Source organism: Hetaerina americana, unplaced genomic scaffold, assembly GCF_022747635.1.
Source record: "Hetaerina americana unplaced genomic scaffold, ioHetAmer1.1.p SCAF_4, whole genome shotgun sequence".
Classification (NCBI taxonomy): Eukaryota; Metazoa; Arthropoda; class Insecta; order Odonata; family Calopterygidae; genus Hetaerina; species Hetaerina americana.
This window is the reverse complement of record NW_027286985.1, coordinates 26,766,390-26,781,481: the sequence shown is the minus strand read 5'-3', so window position 1 is coordinate 26,781,481 and position 15,092 is coordinate 26,766,390. Positions and strand designations below refer to the sequence as shown.

At 39.3% G+C, this 15,092-nt stretch overlaps 1 non-coding gene across 1 annotated transcript; it reads left to right on the top strand.

Annotated features, from left to right (window-relative positions):
- Positions 1 to 14,492: 14,492 nt before the first annotated feature.
- On the top strand, positions 14,493 to 14,566 carry TRNAN-GUU (transfer RNA asparagine (anticodon GUU)). The gene has a single exon. It is a non-coding gene; the product is annotated as a tRNA-Asn (tRNA).
- The last annotated feature ends 526 nt before the right edge of the window (positions 14,567 to 15,092 follow it).

Below are 15,092 nucleotides of genomic sequence, written 5' to 3'. Positions count from 1 at the left end.
ATCAGGAATGTTTAGCTTTATCCTATATATCATAATATATCCCGAACTCAAGTATTCAGGATTATGTTGGTCATCCTGGAAGACTTGGCATTAAAAAAATTATTTCCTGTATGGCCCGTCATGTGATATTCTTTTTTGACACCCATGGTTAGGCAATTTTCCCGGATATACTTCTGGGGCATTTGTTCATTTTTGTCCTCCGGCCAAGATTCGGGTCAGGAAGGCTACGGGCAAGATCGGCCCTCGTTAGAAAATAACCCAGCGACAACCTTTGCCAACGTATCAACATTAATATTATTACATTAAACCAAGTGTTTGTTATAGAGAAGTAACCATGAACTCCTCGTATGTGCACATTGACCTGCCATTTTTTACCCCAGATCAATTCTTTTCTTCTCCATCTAAACAATATTTACGTAATGCTGTTTCCATTTTTGTGCGCTCGATCGCACCTTTGCTTTAGTTAATCGAGTAGCGGCTCCTCATGCATGGAATTGTAAATATGCGTAATAATATCGTCTAAATAGTTCACACAAACTTGTAATTGATATCCTTAGCATTTTTTCCATTAACTAGTTCAGAATCTGACTCCCCTTACATCGAGAAAACATCAAGGGCGACCATCAACGATCCTAACGGTGCCATTAAGGTAGAAGCCCGCCTACGCACATGTACAGGTACAGATATTTGACTGTATATCCATCGGTCAAGGGAAACAGATGATATGCGGAATTAAAATAAAGGGCCACAATTTAGTAGGCATTGATACCAATTAAAATTATTTTACACAGTTTCCAATTTTCGCACATCTTTGGTGATGCATTATTATTCTTTGGAAACGCATTTCCCGGCTCGCGTTTATTGAGTTGGACTTCCGAAACGACCACCTTTTCGCGTACTTATTCCATGCATTTATTTGCTCAATTTGAGGCCGGATATATTAATGATCACAGAACATAACCAGTACTTGATGAAAAATAACTTGTATTTCATCAAATATCAAGTTCCAATTCCTTTAATATCCATTTTATGAAAACTGTACAATAAATTATTTATTTTGTCCGATGCTCTTCTGGCATATGTAAGATATTGGGACTATGTCTCCGAGTCCTATATGGTTTTTACCTTAGTTTTCATTTGTGCCACTGGGAATGTCAAGAAACTAATTACATTTTGTGGCCGCGGGCGATACTACCAAACTAATTTTTCTCAAGAAGTCGTAGAGGAATTGTTCTGCAGGATCTTTTTTCGTATACATTTATTCCCTATAGTTGGTATATTACTCTCAACACGTAAGTGTTGTCGTGGCGTTAAACTCTTGCATCAGCACACACCCCTCGAGAGTGGTCCTGATGGTAAATTCCATTCTAAAATATGCCGCAGGCAATCATAAAATTCACTGCCATACGTTCTACTTTATCTGTGTCTTTTTTTTATTCCGCTAAGTCGCCCCGTGATTCGTATCTCCTTCCGCTTTGCAGTAATTGTTACTCTGTAACTAGCTTCCAAGGGCAATCGGATTAAATCAGCAATTTTAGTCATCGTATGAAGGGATAGCATGACGTAAAATTAATGAAAACATAGATTGCTCTGTCCACTAATTTATACTCTACATTTACAACGTACGCTTTTCAACACCAGTATCATTGAGTACACACCTGGAAGTGCATTGAAACTAGCGTTGGCATTGTTTAAGAAAAATTAATGTAAATTTTAAAAAAGTGTTTAAACTAATTTTAATGTGATCTGAATTCAGATTTTTGTTTAGCATAGTCATTGACGGATTCATTATCCGGATTTTACTACTAGCCATTTGAATTTTTAGTCAAGTTGAAAAATTCTACATTCCTACAAAATTTCTTTGTGTTATATATTAAATCTTTGTGTTATATCACTTTTCAAACATGGGCTGTAATTCACTCTGCGAGTGGATAACATTGCGGGAATTTCATTCACCGAAAAGCTGCAGAAAACGTTTTTCGTAGTCCTGCTAAAATAAAATACCACTTTTCTGGCTCTGCAGTTGCCGAGAATAATTATATCCATGCCGCCTCAAAAAGCGCTTTCATTCTCCTTTGGTGCATTTAAGGTACGTTCTTATATTATCTTCATTACGCAGGTGATGACGGTGCTATATCCCTTGGATTTCATCTTAAGTTTCATTTCAACCCTTAGTTGTAGCTTGAAGTGCAGGTTGGTGTGTTTTTTGGCACTTCATTATTACCTGGCCCGCCACAAAATCAACATATTTTACATAGTTTGTCCAAAAAGTAGTTGGACTGAGTCGGTTAAAAAAGTTATTGGCTATTAATATCACTTTTAGGGATGGCAAGTCTATCAGAAACCATGCGAATACTAAATATGTGATCCCTGTCCAACAAAGCCTTCGCTCTTGTAATATTTTTGTCACTTTTTGAGGTCGAAGGTCGTACTGAATGTTCAGCATCTTCAACATATTCCATAACCTCTCGAAAAACTTGTGCCATTCAAAAACACTCAATCTACCCATGGCGTTATCGACATAAGCTGCCTTGAGCATGTCATTAGTTCTTTCCCGATGTTGCTGATTTTCACGCAAAATTCGATGGCGTAGCGCTGTTTCAATAACTGGTTCATGACGGAGCGTGACGAGATCACGTTATAGAGGTTTCGCAAACGAACGAGCCGCACTCCCCGAGGCTGGTAGCCAACTGCCATTGGTCTCCAGCATTTTCTGAGACTCTCCTCCCTCGAACCCAGCTGTAGAAACCACCGCGCGTCCGTCCGTCTATTCGGGCAAAAATTAGTCATTCTACTTTTGGGACAGACCTCGTATGTGCCAAGGTGTACGTATTTTCCATGAAGAACTCTGATCTGTTCTATCTGCCTCTTGTCACCGATCCCGATCGGAGGAATATTAAAAATAGCTCTCACAGTTTTAGTGCTATTTTCCATCGAAGAGGCTCCAGTCCCCCCAGGCCCTAGTGCATATAGAAGCCATAGCTGAGTTTCTACCTATTAACTTACTTTGCGGTGTTGTGGAAAAATATTTTACGAAGAATTCTTTTACATCATAAATATTTATATAGGAACGATTAAGTACTGACTTGGTAGAAGTTGCAAAACAGTTTCACCGTAGGGATGGTATTTCTCAAGACCCAGTTTTTTATTCACTAGAATGCCACGTAACCCGAACTACGCCTATCTCATCTCCGACAGTACTCTTACCATCCGGGAAAGTTTAAGTCGATGGGAAGGTGACTCCTTCACCACAACGTCTTGATTTGATGGGAGTCAGTATCCTTTTGATGTCCCTCCAATTGCAGACCCGGGACATTAGTCATTCAGTAGTCTTTTGGTGTTTCTAGCCATTGAAATGAGTTTCTCTAATATATAAACCTATACAGATATGTTTGGTGAGCATTTTCCCACAATTCTTTGTCAAAAACCTTTTTCAAATTGCGAAAAAGTAACATAGAAGGACTTCCTTATTAAGGCATTTTTTACCAACATCCCTAGGGAGAAATTCGACACGCTCCTCTTTTTTTCTTGAGCCCGAATTGGTTTTCTTTCTCGTTGCCTTTATTTTTTTTCTTTCACTCAACGGATTATTGTTCGTGTTAATATTTTGAATTTATTTGGGCCACATGGCCCAAGATTCAGCGTTCCTCACATCGCTTGATATTCATTTTCTTTCATATGGAAATCATCACACGTTTTTTCGAGGTCCTCCGGCAATCCAATTTCTTAGCTGCCAGTGATTATTCTTATTGAATGCCTAAAGATATGCACCACCTTGTTAAATTCTCCCTTCATGTTTTTTAATATTCCGGCGCCTTGTTGCTCCTCACTGTTTTGTTGAATTCACTTCTCGTTAGTTCGTGTTGAAATTTTATATAGCATACAAACATGCATCCTCGGGCTTCGTATTACGGATTCCCAGGTGTCGGCAGGAATCTCTCAATGTTGCAAGGTGAATGGCAAAAGGTTTCCTCGAAATAACATCGTTTATAAGGATTTTGTCCAAGATGGTTGGGAATATGAGTCATTCGTGTAAAAATACTTTTATTTATTTATTTAATATTTATTTATTTAGTTCACTGCGAGCCACTGCTAAGCTATATGGCAGGGGGTGATTAGACAACAGAATACCCTTGACCTCCTTGCGCGATCAGGCAAACGTCATTTTATTCTGATCCCTTATCATTCGTGGAAAAAAATGATACCTTAAATCTATCAGTTCTGCGCTTAATCTCTCGGCTTTTATCGACATGACCTCTCCTGCCGTAAAACGAATGGGCTAATAACACATTTTCAAGACCATTGCTAAAGAGAGATCATTTACATTGATGCAAGAGATTTAATCCGTAATTTAGCCTTCGCTCCGTAAGTGATTCCCAACCAAGACGCTCGAATAATTTTGATGCGCTACTCAGTCTGTCTTAACAACGTTTCACAAATCTAGCTCCTCTAGGCTGCACGCCATCCAATTCGGCAATCAATCCAAATTGGCTTAATCTTAAATTACATGAAATAATATTTCAAATTCCCATTCATTTTTATTTTAACGAATATAATTTCAATAATTTCTTTTTTATTAAAAATTTCATTATTACAATGTAAGTGTTGGCCACAGTGTATAATACCGAGTAAAGTGTTAAATGGGTTCACTTTTGCAAGTTGTGAGTAAGCATGCTTAGAGGTAATATGAATCTGTTCGAGTTCGAAATATCTACTATAGCTATCTTTACGTGTACCTATTACTATGCTATTTTGGAGTGTCCCCTAAGATGATAATATGAGATCTTAAATGTTTAATCTATCTTGAGCATCACAGAATCGTGGCAATACTTTCTAGGGAGGTTAGTGTTCTAGGCGTCCATTCCACTTAGTGGTTACTCTTTGAGAGGCTTTCGCTTCATCACACTCGCACATAATCTATTAGAACTCTTCATCCCAGAGGCAAGACACGTCCTGATCCTCCATTCTGACTTGTCTGCTATGCAGAATGCAAATTCTGCCCCGTGCATGATGCGGGAGTTACGACTGTACCTTCACTGATAGGAAAGATGAAAACACGGCGCAAGAAGCATTTTACTCGAGGCCTTCCGTGAGTGAGGATTCCACCCAAGCGCCCTCGCCATTCCTACGACCGGTGGTGAGAGGGTTGCGCACCCCACATGGGGTAGGGGGGAGTGGGAGAGTGTTGGCGGAGAAGAAGAGGAAGAAGCAGGTGGGAGAAAGAGGGAGGAGAAGTGGGATCGTGTTGGGGTCATGAGTGCCGGAGTAATCGGCGACCCGTGAACCACGAATAAGATGATGATTACTTGGCGTTGGCAAAGGAATGAGGCCGATGTCCTTGAGCGGAGTAGTGAGGGAAGGAGTCGAAAAGAAGTGATGGGTTTCGGCTTTATGTGTAGTTTCATTTGTTCAGGATATGGAAAAAAGGATCTGGAATTGCGGCTCGCAGATCGGAATTCTACTGTAATAGACTCTCTCCTAATGTTGTGAATAATTAGAGTAAATCGTGTAGTATTTATTCATAAACAACCTGTGATATAGTATTTTACCTGGGCATGACCACTTTCTTATGATGACTTTTTACTAAAAATTGATAAGGATCGTAATAAACTGCGATGGAAATTCCAAAATCGTATCGTCATTGTCATTCTTCTATTTACAATAGTCTTTTACGGTGGCAAAAATTTAGGACGATCTGCGTAATTGGAGTTATTGTTCATGCATGGCTCGTGACCTAATATCCCCCGCCAAACGCCCTTGCGATGGCTGGTTGGGTATTATGTAAATATAATTGAAATTTTTATACTCTTAAATTTTATAATCGTTGCATAATAAGATGTAGGTAAAGATTGTTTTCAGTGCTTCTGTCTCCATTATGAGCAGGACCGTTATGGTGGTCACAAGTGTTTCTATGTGTTTCATATAAAATGCTCCCACTAATGCTCTCTACGTTAATATTGATTTAGGTAAAGATTAACTGATAGGCATACTTCAATATAACTCTCTCAATTAATGTTCAAATTTTTTATTAGACTGAGAATTTAGTCCATATCACCAATTCGTCCAAGTAATATAATTATTATTATCGGTAATCCACCGGTCATGGTAGGATTTTGTTGGACACAAGCTACCAAACGGCACAGCGACAATTCTATTGTCTCCCTTAACAAAACACAATCCGGCATCCAGCCTTACAATAGGTCCCTCTTCAGTTCTGCATGCTTCCATCATCCCTCCATTCCGTCCAAATATCCCTGTCATATTCCTACCCGTTACTCACGTGCCTAATATTCTCCCTTCTATCTCAGTCGCCAACATCCCATCCCCAATCAAAATGCTCCGCATCCATCTTTTCTGCCTCCTTTGGATTTTTCCCAAAAATCCTCTCATCCTCTTCAAATCCTCCCCCTCCATATCTACCACTTCCTCGTTTGTTTTCCTTTCAAACACTATACCGTCTCCGTCCTTCTCCTCACCCACAGTTCAAGAGTCTACAATTTACGCCTGTCTGACTGCTTCAATGTCCATGTTTCCGCGCTATGTAAAACTAAGCTCCATATCAAGGTTGTGACTAGCCTTATCTGAACATCCTTACTCAAAGTACCTGTCATCAACTCACTTCTTGTGAAAGCTTCTTTGCTTAACGCAATTATTCTTCTTATTTCTCTTCTACTTTGACCGTTTTTGGCACTAAGCACACAGAGATCGATCAACTGTTCCACCTTCTTTAGTTTTTACAAGCTTATTTCAACATTTAGCTTAGCTTTTCTCTTCCTTTTTCCTTATTCCGCTCTTGGGAATTTTAAATTCAGCTCAATTTTTTTTCACTGTTCTGTTAATTATGATAATTGTTATTATACATTGCCTTGTATTCCACCCTGCGTTTCTTGGTTTAACTGTGATTTCTTTTCTTTTTTCACTCATTCAAGTAATAGTGGCAATGGGAAAATATATTGTGCTAAATGAATTTGGAGTAACTAGTAGTAGTAGTTTTGAGGGGAGGCGACCGACAGCTGAGGTCATTTGCGCCATTAGGGACAGACAGGAAAGACTGAAAGGTGGAGAGAAACCCGGCGTCGGCATTAGCCTACTCTTAACGAAAGGTGCCAAGGGGTCACACACAGTTTAACGTCCCATCCGACGGATGAAGTACTCACTCAAAGTGCCCTCCATAAAGCAACTCAAGTAGAGATTTAGATACTACTGAAAAATATTCAACACCGCCGGGATTTGAGCCTGGGCCATCTGAATGGGATTGGGGTAACTTTTAACAACCTACATCTACATCTACATCTACATAATACCCCGCAAGCCGCCGCAAGGGCGTGTGGCGGGGGGTGTTAGGTCACCAACCGTAAAAAAGAAAAATACCACATGCAAAAAAAAACACGGAAAATTACACCCACAGCAGCGCACACACTCATGCAAAAATCCCTTCATCCAATACTCATGCAAACACATATACCGCAAAACAACTAAAAAACTGCACCCCATGATGCAGCACGAAAGCCATCCTACAACACGGAAGCCAGGACACAACAAGCAAGAATGTGAAACATTACTACCACATGAAAATGCACCACAAAACACTCTACCCCCAAAGAGTCTCTAAAAGGAAGGGAATGCGACCCAACGTTGCAGGTAGCAGGAATTTGCCCCCGCGGAGAGGGACGAGGGATTGAAAGGGAAACTTAAAAACAGATGAACAGAACATGAATGAGGTCATTCGGAAAGAATGGGTTATTATAGCAAAACACATAAGGTTAGTGGAAGAGCATGCATTTAAATGCAACTAATTATTTTTTAGACGCTGAGGGTGGCAAGTGGAATTTTTGCTATCTATAACCCTGCAGTTGCTATCCCGTATTGTCCGTGGGAAGAAGGAGTCCTTGAGTCGGCTAGTTCTGGCATCTATTTCCCGAATTTTATATGAATGATCCAAGCGACCAATGTATGTAGGAGTACGAATAATTTCAGGATACGAATAATTTCCTACTACACAGAGGTGCGAAATAACAGTCATATTATATTCAACAGAAATAACCTTCTTTATTCCCAAAAGTGACTAGTCCTTTAGAGTAAAGCTAACATTAACGAGAGTCAGTACGAATACAATTAATCGGCTGTGAAGGAACAATGTAACGAGCCCCGAAGAAATGATTTTAGAGCTATGTCTCTCGAAATGGTAAAACTTCGGGTTTCACGTATTATCACCCCAAGGATTTTAAAACACATTGACATACCATTCGGTAGAAGAGCCTTGAAAGTAGTATTCAGTTATTTTCCTTTCCTAAAAACTTAACGTAATCCGAGTCAAAAAGCTTCTGGTGAATTTACTCAGACGACGAGGCTAAAACAGTCCAACACAAGGTTCCTCCTAGTTGAGCAGGCGCCAGTCTCTGTCACTATATGTTACATAATTCCGAAATCAATTTCCCACTTTTTAATCTTTATGCCGATGCATCAATCCTCTGGATAATGTTATCAGCTTTCTTGGTTGCCTTCATAATTTCTGTCGTTCTCACCGCCGGGGAAACCATAGCCGGCACAAGAAAAGAAACTGGACGACCCTTATCCTGATGTGTGAATCTCACACGCCGTCAGGCTTAGAGAACTAGGTGAACTCTATCATCACTTATCAAACTAACCTTCGGCTTGATAATTTTGTTCATTTCCAAACAATGATATTTTTTAATCAAAACCATTTAAGGTCTTTATTTGAAAGAAAAATCTCTTCCACTTATTTTTGTAGTTCTCCTTCGATTCGAAACGTTTCCATTGTCTTCTTCAATGTGTTAGATTTCCTAACTTGGGTTTCAAATGAAGAGTATTATCATTCAAGTCAGATATGCCACTTGGACTCGACGTAACGTGGAATAAATAGCCACGAAAGAAAATGCTCAAGAATATTGATAAGGGGAGAAGAACTGCTACCAGAAAAGGTGCATTGTTTGGATTTTATAAAATACATCCGCCATCCATCATTCATATTTTACTCGGAAATGTTCGCACGTTGAGTGAGTCGTTATCCTTAATGGGCCCTTGGACGCATGAGATTTTTGTTCCACAAGTATCTCTAGATGCCCAAAATAAAAGAAAATAATTCAATGCAATTTAACGAACCCCGAAGGTAAAACACAAACTCGATTATACTGGGTACCTGTGATGTTCTCTGCAGCGCTCGTGGGCATAATTCCAAAAGTCTGAGCAGCCCTCGATGCCTTTAAGTTTCAGCTTGCTCTCGGCGAGGATTGCCTCAAGAATAACAAACTAGAATTCTGCACACAAAAAAGACGATCAAAAATTTTCGCGTGCACAAGGAAGTGCGAAGTGCAGGTCAAAGCCATTGCTCGCAAAAGCTTTCACCACGAGTCAAGAGTCACACTGTTTCTTCTTTTTTTTATTCTTCGTTTTATTTTGATGAATCCTTCAAGAATGTGAGAAATAAGAGAGAAGGGAATGATTGATTGTGGGTTGCCGACGAGAAGCAAACGGCGCGGTGTGAGTTCACAAGCGATTTATGGGTCGCAAGTTCCATCCACTTTATGGAAATTTAAGCTCTCATTTGCACAATAATATCATGACCTACGGCTTAAGAGTAGGGAAAGGGGATAAAAACTCACTCTTTTCGATGAGCTTCTTATGCATTGTTCCGTGACAGACATGCACGGGATGGATCATCAGCAAAATTTGACTGTGATATTTCCACACAATAACCAATTTAAGACTTATAAGTTCGTGGGAAAGATATCTTAAGAAAAATATCTTCTATTCACTCAAAATTTTAATAATTTCTGCACTTTAGTGATAGAACAGAAATTCATGTTTCAATGTAATTCACGGTTTGTGGTTATCCTATCGTTTATTTTCGCATATGGCCACATTTGGCTGCAGTTAATGATAATTTTTTTCCGCTTTTGCCTAAATTATATTCACTTTTACATCAAATTATGACGATAAAGCTCGATAAAAAATTTAGCGAAATAAAACAGACCCAGGCTCTACGGAGCGAGTCATATGCCACATTTAATCTACCGATGAAGCCTTCGGGTTGATATTTTTTTAATCTGCTAATTGAAGCCTTGGTAATCCAAACTGGTAGATAATGCATTCAATTTTTATATTTCACTACTTTGAAACTGGATTTTAGCTGTAGGGATACCAAATGTAAATTTGTGATATTCTATAATTGTTTCCATGAATTCAAGCAAGCAAGTCAAGCGAGAGAAAAGTGCTTCAACATTCAGTGGAGAAAGTTGAGTCCGTGTAATATTGAAATAGTAAGTTCATATAGAGCTATATTGATAATTGCCCATTTTCCAATGTACCTACAACACATACTGAAAAGGAAATCATACCTACTATATTTTGAGTAATACTTGGTACACAGCATTCAAAATCAATTTATTCCTACTAAGAGGCCATCGAAGCATCTTCATCAAGTAATTTTCTAAAATAATGCAGCGCTGTAAACAGAGATTAGAGAAACAATATCATTTTTCTTATTGATGCTAATCAATACTGTAGCTTAGAGAAACAAATCCATTTTTATAAATTTGTACCCTGGATCACAATTGTCCGTTGTTTTGGAATTAATATTTTAACAAAAAGTACGAAGTGTGCCCAGCTGTCATTACCTTGTTGATTTCGAATGTGTGTGTATATGTATGTGTGTGTGTGTGTGTATATATATATATATATATATATATATATATATATATATATATATATATATATATAAATAAATATACATGAATATAAACAGATAAATTACGCCCGAATATACAGATCAATTTCATAAAAACTATTTTTGATTGCGAGAAAAATTTACCATCATTCATTTGGGTACGTAATTAAAATTTTATTCAATAATTTTCAATTCGTGTGTTGACTAAATATTGAAATTGATATTGATTATTATTTGACTAATCGCCATCATTTAGAAACAACACCAGGACAAGGGTAATAAAGGACTCTGCTTTGCTTCTGGTATTAAGCTGAATCTGACTTCGATAATAAACCTGTCAATGTATATTTTTCAAGAAAGCAGCTACTACTGTAAGTGATAAGCCTTTCGCTTACCCAGACGTGCTTTTGAAGGAAAATATTCGTTGTCAAAGAATTACCTTGGTTTCCCATCATAGGAGAATGGGAGTAAAAATCAAGGGCGTCACCATACTTTACGTCTTACTCTCCGTTTCCGATGAATTTAGATGTCGTAAGATCGTGTTTGACACGGAACTTATTTTGGTACGAAAGAAGTCACTGGAAAATCGTGAGCGAAAGTAGATGCCGAGTATCGAACGCGATTCCATCAGCCGGAACTACACGATCCAATCGTTTAAGTGTTTACCCCTGTCTTTAATGAGCACGTTTTCACACAACCGAACCACGACTGGAGATAAAATAGCTCCACCGCCAAAATAGTTCAAATGACAATGCTAAAGTAATATTAATGCCCGCTATTACCGCTATAGGTGCGCCAATTTACTGCCTCTGCTCATTTAATGGTTGCTAGACTCACGGACTGATAATTATTTAATGATATTTTCATTGCTATTTCCAGTCATATTATTACCATTGATTTCAATTGAGCTCTCTCGGGTTCACTGCCTGCATTTTCCTACGTTTCGATGATCAGTGCGGCATTCATCACTTGGACGAGTCGATCAACGAAACGTTGCCAATAAAGGGCTAAACCCGCCCTTGAACCCGAGAGATTTACATTGAAACCATACGCTGGGAAAGCACCAAATCCTTCTCCTGTTATTAATCCTGGTGTAAACGTTCTGTGTCCTCATAAGAAGTAATGATGAACACGGTGTTTAACAGAGCGTAACGCAACGATGCTAATTGTTTTCGGCTCTGTGCCTGTATGCGCGCATGAATGATGTGTTTTATATTTTCAACTATCGAGGGGAGTTTTATCATCCATCTATTTTTACGTATCAGCATACCATCCTCTTCTCCCTCCACAATCTTTATCTCAGCAGTATTTCTTACGAGGCACCTCCCTTCACACCTCAGTTCCCGTCCTTCGGAAAATAAGCACTCATCCATGAATTTCCCCATTCTATTATTCGCCCTCTGAAAGATCCCTCGGATCAAATCGGGAAATGGGAGTGGAGTCAGGATTCCAAAATATGCACTCTCCAACCCCTAGATCTCTGCGTTCTCACCCCTTTCCACATTCTAACCCCGAGGATCGCCACCTTTTCCTCCACTTCTGTGCAACCCTCCGTCTTGCCTGACATTCCACATCCACGGGGCTCCCCTCTCTAACGGGAGGACTGTGCAATTAAGGTTACACAATGACCAGCGGAGGGAGGAAAGAAGACAAGGGGAAGGAGAAAGGGAAAGAAAAAAAAACGGGAAGAAAAACGCCTAATGGTCAAACAGCGTCATCAATCTCTCGCTTCCTGACGTGATGACGCTTATACCCTCGCTTGCTCTCTCCGTGGGCGAACTTGAGGAGTTCATCTCCCAGGTCACAGCGGCTTCGAGGCAGCAGAGAGGGAAGGGAGGCGACTCACCCTCCTCCCTCCCTTCCCCTCCCTTCCTTTCCGTTCCGTCCAACTCCTATCCGCGTGGTTTGTTTAACCGTTTGGAGTTGAAGGATTTGATCGAGTGCTTCCCTTCGGCCGTGGCGTTTGTTTTCCTTCAGGGGATGGAGGTGGGAAGAAAGTGGAGAGGAAGGGTGGGATTTGTGTGGCGAAATTTATTTGTGAGGAGAGTTTTGAAAGAGAGGAGGGCGGGTCGCTGAAACCGCGGGGAATGATTTCCCCGCGGGATTCGGTCCTACGGGATTTGGCTTCGTCGAGTGGAGGGTGCGAAAGAATGCAATTTTGCTGCGAGACCGTGAGACCGTTTAAGGCAAGATGTCCAAATTACGTAGAGAAAATTATGTCCAAATGTTTGTTTTTTCAGTATGTTTAAGGTGGCAACGCCTAAAGGCACGTCAGTGCTCACCTGGAGTGGTCGAGGAGTCAGAATTCTGACTTATGGCATCGATGGATGCTGAAATGGAATTTCCCTCTTAGCTAACTGAGGATGGTTTGCTGAAAAAAATGAAATAGTTTGATCCTCTTTCGCTTTGTGGCCATTAGTGAAGAAAACCGATGAAAATTTGTCAAATTTTGATAAATTATACAAGATGTTTTTTTTTTTAATTTGCCTTATCAGCAGTATCTGGTGCCTTATTATCTTCCCGTATGAATTCTAATAATTATTATTGCATAATGAATGCCTAATGCTACATTTCCACCTCCTGTGCTTTTTCCTTCCTGGATCACTGTACCACTGCCTGATACTAAATTTAGTAAACACTTAATTTTTACTTCTACAGCGAACGAGAAGCTATCTGTAGGGAAGTTAAATAGTTGGCCCAAATCTGTGCAGGGAATACAAGCTTACCATTTAAAAGCCGAGGAAATCATATTGATATTTATTCCTAGTAGTGTACTGTATGAACACACAGGTGACACGTGGTTATCTCTATTCAGTTAAAGAAAGAAGTAAGCATGAGAATAGGTTAATTACATTACATTCAATATCATATCCCTTCGGATTTTTCTGTTGATCAAGAAACGCATTAAAAAGCCCTCCTTTACTGAATTTATTAAATCATGACTTCCGAGACAACTGGTAAATGTGCTAGATATAGTTGTGCCTATACTCGTAGATATTGTATCATCGACGTTACGAAAGGCAAAGAATGGCAAAACATGTGACCCATCACTAGCATAGTGTTCTCGTATAGGTACCCTATTAGGGTTTACAATATTTATTTCCACTGGTTTTATTCCATATTCGGCTTATTTCTGGTTCCGCAGTCGATATTGAAATGCTTCCATTTCTATTCATCCATTGAACTTATCACCAACGTTTAAATGTCTTTTGACATAAAGTATAAAAATTATTTTGCACTCGGAGCATTCCAATAACCTTCCCAACAAGGTATTGAAAGCATGCCATTCCCCACAGTCCAATTAAATATTGGCGTGAGTGAATGTGTATGTATGTCGTTTTATCGAAATAGTGGGCTAATCGCTTTGTCTTTCTATATACTGATGTCAAATAGTGCAGGGAAGATATTTCCATTTCCAAGAAAAGAGAAAAAAGGGTGGAGAATTTTGACACGACTGAGGAGAAAAGAAGCGTAGGAATGTCAGGTATGGCCATGAAAAAGAGGAAATTGGAGAAGGGAAATCGAAGAAGGCAGAAATATTCTATGGATGTGAGTGATATTGAGAGACAGTAGAATGTGGATAAAACCTTGATGAGTAGGAATAGTGTGGTAAAGATGGAAGTGAGCAGAGGAAAAGATGAAGCAGTGTAATATTCCACGTTATAGGACAATAATTTGTAGGAACTTCCCTAATTCCACCTTTAATATCATTATTAGCTATGGAAAAGTATTAGAAAATTACGTAAATACATTTTTTTATGAGGAGTGCCTTTCTAAAATAAGTGTAAAGACATTTTAATGGGCAGCCTCCGTGGCGCAATCGGCTAGCGCGTTCGGCTGTTAACCGAAAGGTTGGTGGTTCAAGCCCACCCGGGGGCGAAGTTTTTATTTTTCCAATTGTATCAGTTGCACATGTTCTATTATTTGTAATTAAATATATTCTCACGTGGTTTTCTCCTAAAATATCACCCAATCCCTATGCGATTCTTAAAGCCTTTCTAAATTAATTTTGCATTTTTACTTCCTTTGGGTTTTAAGGGACAACTTCACAAAATCTATTTTTTTTGTATTTAGCATTAATATTAAAAATTTACACTCAAGATTAACGAATCAGAAATGAAGGGTGTTCTGAGTAGTCGGGGCAAGAAAATTCTCGTTTGGTTGAATAATTAATTATCCGCCCGTCATTGGCGATTATCATGTACGAAATTTTTAATCGGGGCAGGGATGCTAGTAATACAGGACTTAAGTTTAGAACAGGTAATTAGTTTGCTAAGCAGGACAAAATACGTATTACGAAACCCACCTGGGTCACAACCATTCGTTCAATTAAGAGTAGCCCGTGTGAAGTGAGTCCACTTGATTTCGTACCCCAAAGAGGCCCTTACTTGCTTTTCCTTCGAGC